Source organism: Rutidosis leptorrhynchoides, chromosome 9 (genome assembly GCF_046630445.1).
Source record: "Rutidosis leptorrhynchoides isolate AG116_Rl617_1_P2 chromosome 9, CSIRO_AGI_Rlap_v1, whole genome shotgun sequence".
Taxonomy (NCBI): domain Eukaryota; kingdom Viridiplantae; phylum Streptophyta; class Magnoliopsida; order Asterales; family Asteraceae; genus Rutidosis; species Rutidosis leptorrhynchoides.
This window is the reverse complement of record NC_092341.1, coordinates 22,969,991-22,976,134: the sequence shown is the minus strand read 5'-3', so window position 1 is coordinate 22,976,134 and position 6,144 is coordinate 22,969,991. Positions and strand designations below refer to the sequence as shown.

Here is a 6,144-nt window from a genome sequence, read left to right as displayed (position 1 = left end):
AACTTGAACCCGACTACAGATGAGGCGCGTTTAAAATTTTATTAACTTTTTCAATAACGGCTGGGGCGAACACTAAAAAAAAACCTTATTTTATAGTAATTTTTTTATATATTAGTGTAAATTAAAAAAAAAATTCCAACTAGGGCGGGTGCCCCGCCCCATCTCCACAATGTTCCGCCACTGGTTAAAAGGTCAATCTAATTTGCTTTTCTTTATATTATACTTAGTATATGATTAGTGGTTGCAGGTCTAAAGCTTGATCCTGTCAAGTCAATGATGAAAGTGTTGATGATGAAAAGTCCAAGTACATGAAGTTTTGAAGGTCTAAACCCTTTGTGGATCGAGTTTAATACAAGAGTATCTGACATACCTAGTATGAGGGTGAAATTGTTATTACACAACAACGGGACATAGTTGGGTTTAGTTATTATAACTAGAAGGACCAAATCTGTCAACACTCACAAGTTATTAAGTCCAGGCTCCTTGTTGTCATTTTGTAATAGTTTAAAGTGTGTCGCCGTGTCGGTGTTGATAGTTATATCATCTAACCGATTAGAGTTAGACGATTCATTCATTCATTCAGTTTATTCATTGTTATTGTATCTGTAAAAATTAATCTCTATCAAATTTAGTTGATCATCATCATCTTGATGATTGATTGTGATTTGTCTATATTCAGTGATATAGTGATTGTTTGATTAAAGAGAATAGTTTTTTCCTCAAAATTATTGGTTTTGGTTGAGTGATCTGTTGATCTATTCGATCTACAAGTTGTTCAACCGGGAAGGTCAGATATTTTTACTTTGGTGTACATGATCTAATCGGGTTGTCTCGTTACCGTTTTAACTATTTTCCCTAGTCAATCTTTGATGTGCTGCTATTGAGGTTTGAACGTGCATGACGTCAACCACTTGACTATCTTGGGTGGTTATGTGTCATTAGTATATATATGACAATAATTGGTTACAAGCTAATGCCTTGTTAGTTACATAGTAAAATTTGAGCCTTCATGTTTGAGAAACAAAGACAATGAAATTAGCACTTACATGCTGGAAATTGAAAGCTATAAATACCATTGTATAAGATAAATTTATGCAATAATGTTGGCAAGTGTTATTCAATAATGTTTTTCATTTCCACGATATGATCTTTTAAGAAATCTTGCTTTAGGATATACTAGTGAAATGACCTGTGGAACCAGGGTTCGTTTAAACATAGTTTAAACCTGCATGAATATTGAATCTAATTGAGTCCAAAATACTACTGCAAGCAATACACATGTTACTTTGAAACATAGCTTAATATGAAAGTTGAATAATGCTTGGAAGTTGTCACATGTATTATCAATGCAACAAAACCAATTTGAATAATGGATCACCTCTAAGGATGGAGTAGAAAGGATGGCTATTGTATCATTCATTTAAGAGCTTTATAAATTGAAAAACTTAGGCTAGTGTTTGTGCGGCTCCATCCTCTGTACCAACCTACACATAAGTTTCAAGAATGAGAAATGTATCAATGTGAAACGTATATACTGAAAAATCACTATAGTCATTAGAAAGAAGTACCAAGGCAGAATGGTTTAATCTACGCTACTTCTCAGTTTCATCATCATCTCAGTTTCAAGATCCTCAAAGGCAAACATGATGCTACCCTTCAAACATTTTAATAAATAATAGCAACCAACGTCAATCATTGTTATATTAACTAACAGTTTAAAGATGAGTAAAGAAGCATAAACAAACATCTATATATTTTAATTATATGCCTATGTACTTGATAGTGACAAATATATATATATCGATACTTACCTGAAGATTTGACCATATCTTTTTACCATAGTTTCTACTTTCATTCATTTCTCTTGTGATCTTTTTTCATGCACATCTATGTATCTTCTAATTCTACTGCCATATACAACCATTTAAAACATAGTTAGAACTACAAATATTAAGAACTAATAAAACATAGATTTATTTCAATAACCTGAAACACTTACACGTCAACACTTGCATATGATCGACAATAAATTTCAAAGCATGAATATAATTGATCTTTAATAACTCAATAAGAGATGTTTAAAAAGTCTAGGTAGAAAAGATGGATACCTAATTTGAATGCACCCACATGCCTCAACATTACCAAATCAGATAATGAAACCCATTGTGTCACATATGTACCCATTTTGACCAGCTCACTCAAAACCTATTATCGGCCTACCCATTTCACCACCTACAACTAACACTTCAAATAGCATACCTTTAAACCTAAATGATCAACACAACAAAGGGCAAATGATACAAACTGAATTATGACAAAGGGTAAAAAAAGCCAAGGCCATATACACTTCTTCCGGGAACATCATATCTAAATAGCTTTCATCATTAGACCGACATCTTGGAAACATCCAAAATCATATATTGAATAATAAATAGCATAAAAAGGGTATTTACATACCTCAAAGTCCGAAACTTTACATGGAACAATAAGTAGTTGCAGCAACCATCCTCTCTCTTAGGACACTAAATTCAAAATCAATACTTGATCCAACCATTCAATGACATAAAAACATAAACAAAATACTCCACCATGCAGACCACACCATGTTATTATGAATACATTGCCAACTAAAAGATGAATTTGACAATCCATATTTAACAGCCCAAAACTTAAACTTTAGAAATATTATAGCAGTAACCAAGCATTTTTTTTAACTGATTTAAACTCAAAACAGATTGGGTTGATTGATCAACTAACACAAGATAAATTATTAAAACCATTATAACATCGAGTAGTAACACATTGATAATAATTTTGTTTATAGCAAACTTTATCATGTTGAGTAATGAACATTCAACCTTTGCCACATACAAACTAACCCAATGATAATAATTTTAAGTAGCTAAAAAGAGATTTAATCACAAAAAAGCTTCTTGTAAGCATTTTGTTTATAGCCACATTTATAATCAAACATTATATCATAAATTTTGTCAACCGAACAAAAACAGAGAAACTACTTACAAAACGTTCTCGAACACCAAAACTACCTTTTTTATAGTTGCTTGCATCTTCTAAGTCCGCACTAACAGATCCTTTAAAAGTTTAATAATTATAATTAAAGCAAAGTAAACACAATAAATTAATTATTAATTTTAAAGTCCTAACAAACCTCTCATCCATAATGATCATGTCAAGTTGAAAAAGTAGTCATCCACAATTGAAGAATGTGAACCTTCAGTTTCCATATGTATCAAGATTTGTGATGACTCTAATGTTTAAATGAAAATTAAAACTACTACTTTATATTAACTGTAAAATAACCAAATACAAAGTCTTCTATTTATATTGTTCATATGACTTTCGCCCTCAATAAACTATATGTGGTAACTTTTTGAGATATGATAAAATCATGTCTAGTAAATATACACAACATCCATAAAGTGCTCAACCAGCTGCAGTAACCTGGGCAATAAGTCATGTCTTTGGGCCTAGGCAATAAGTAATCTACCAAACCAAGTGCTCAATCAGTTACAGTAACCAACTTTGAAGAAGTGACTTGATGGTTACACAAAACAACACAATAAAGTGTCAATTTTTAACATTAATTAATTCTACAAAATTATATATTGTGACCCAAAAACAAAAAACTTGCACAAGCTATGAGTTGTATCACAGATCCAAACAAAATAAATGTGCTTGAAGTTCACACCTACTTTTTCTTTTCTGGTTCTGTACTTAATGTAAGAATGCTGATGAAATACTACACTAATAAATTTCAACAATTGAAGTTAACAAATTTCATGTACAATGTTATATCAAACACAATAATAACAAAATTTAGTTTTCATTCAAGCATTTCATCTAACAGTTAATAAGCAAGAAACAAAGACTCATATGAAAGAAGAATCGGAATTACCAATCATAAGTTCCTTCGACTTGGAAATCAACAACACCAACTGACGCAGATTGTTGCGGATATATTCTATGGTGTCAATAACTATCTCTAACTCTAAGTTTACTTAATTCAATTCTACGGTTCATCGGGAAAACTCTTTCCAACATTTACCTCGACGCAAAACACCAACAAAAACCATATCATAAGCAAAATCTAAACCGATAACTTAAAAACAAACATGAAATCATAGAGTAGCATACCTTTTCTTGAATGACAATGGTTGATCGTTGGTAACTCGTCTTCTAATTACTCAATATACGAACCTTCAACTATCATTATTACTTGTTAAATTCTCTCGAGATATAAACTCGGAAAGATTAGCTTCACCTACACATTTAATCAAAGAGTTGGCGTGCGTCATTTGAATGTTCATTAAATTTTCATGTTAACGTCATTTTAATCAGTTTCATCTTGGCTCCTAAATCTAATTAAACTTTCAAAAATTAGTTTCATCTTGCAAAAAATCTCAGTTTCCCATTATTATTATAATCATAACATAAGATGCATCAAATGACGTGTGTAATCACATATGAACTTATGTTAGTTTAACTCAACATCATATACAATGTATTATGAATATATGTAAATGCCCAAACTAAAAACAAACAGAACCCTAACACCCAAATCAAGTTATAATCGTAACAAATAAAACCCAAATCAATATTAAAGATCCATTCTTAAGCCAAATATTACAGCAAATAATAATCAAGATATATGTAGAACAATGATAGATTGCCCATACCTTAAGCCAAAACAATTCATGTGACGATTAGTTGTTGATGGCTTCAAAAAAAAAATAAAAAAAAAAAAAAAACAAAAAAAAAAACATTAGGATTGATGATGATGAGGTGGCTATACATGAATTGATTTAAGGCAGTGGTTTAAAGAGGTGACGGAGATGAATTCAGATGATCGATGCCCATAGATGATGGAGGAGATGGTGGCTGAGATGAATTTACAGGCGATAATCGAATGAAGAGAATATTAGAGAAGAATCGATGTGAGGGTTTTAAATTAGGGCTACACAATGAAAACACGGAAAAAGATCTATGTTTTTTTATTGTTAATTTTTTTAAGATTTAATTAATTAATATTAATGACATCAGCTTAGGCCTTAGATTTTTTTCTTTTTCATTTTTGATTTTTTTTCTTAACAAAAGAATTACCATATTAATGACATCATCATTATAGCATTTTAATAGAAACTATAGATAGATATGTATCCTTTTCAAGATGTAGTAATACCTTCAAAGATGCTTAACTTCTATCAAGCTTAACAATCTAGTGTTTGGAATAATGTTTCGGAAAGGCCATTAAAAGCTTTCGATATGGTTCTTTTGTATTCATTATTCAACATTTCCACCTCCACGAGTAGAATGCTGATCGGACCCCACATCGGTTGGAGAAAATAAGGAACATGAGAAATGATAGTATAATACACGAGAGAGGGCAATCAGAAAGTCACCTTAGACGAGGTCTTTGGGTGATCAAGAAGGCTTGTGGCTTAGGCTGGTGATCTCCATTGCACATACTGGTGAGTCACCAGACTAAGGGCGACCCAAATGGTCGAGCCTACGTCATTTTTTGACACTACCATTATTGTTAATGCCGTAACATATAATTAAATTGATATTGATATGTTTTTTATACCTTTAAGTGTCACAAAATCAAAAGCGTGAAAAAGAGTCAATAAAATTAAGTGTGAAAAATTATGATGTCAAATTTTTTTTGGTTTTAATAATTTTTTTGACATTTTAAGTGTTAATGAGTTTTCACCTTAGACGTTTTTAAGTGTCGAAAACTTTGTTTGTGACACTTACAGGTGTTAAAAACATGTCAAATTATTTCTATTTTAAGGCGTCAAAAATAAAACGTGTAGTAGATAAGTAACTTAGTTCCAAGAGTCAAACAGACATGATTTGTCCCTAAAACCTTTACTAGTTTATGTTTGTTTTGTTGAACCAATGGATTGGAATGCTTTCTTTGCCAGCCAGATTATACATCAGTACATCACACACCATCCTGTCTTTTTTTTAAAACCATTTAACCATTTTAAATGATTTACTATTTGTAGACATATCGAGTATTTTCCTTAATGTTGCTTTTGTATTTATTCAGTTTCACACCAATTAACATACTTACAAACACAAGGTTTGATAATATATAAAAACATATTATCGAACACCTAA

General features: G+C 31.2%; 1 long non-coding RNA gene across 2 annotated transcripts; it reads right to left on the bottom strand.

The window, feature by feature from the left end:
• Positions 1-1,234: 1,234 nt before the first annotated feature.
• On the bottom strand, positions 1,235-4,995 carry LOC139866663 (uncharacterized). Of its 2 annotated transcripts, none has more exons than XR_011765529.1 (7): positions 4,698-4,995; positions 3,917-4,282; positions 3,022-3,268; positions 2,458-2,522; positions 1,812-2,244; positions 1,569-1,654; positions 1,235-1,484 (listed from the first exon to the last, which is right to left on the bottom strand). It is a non-coding gene; the product is annotated as an uncharacterized lncRNA (long non-coding RNA). The 2 variants fall into 2 exon arrangements; XR_011765530.1 differs by having other exon boundaries at positions 3,022-3,232.
• Between the last annotated feature and the right edge of the window lie 1,149 nt (positions 4,996-6,144).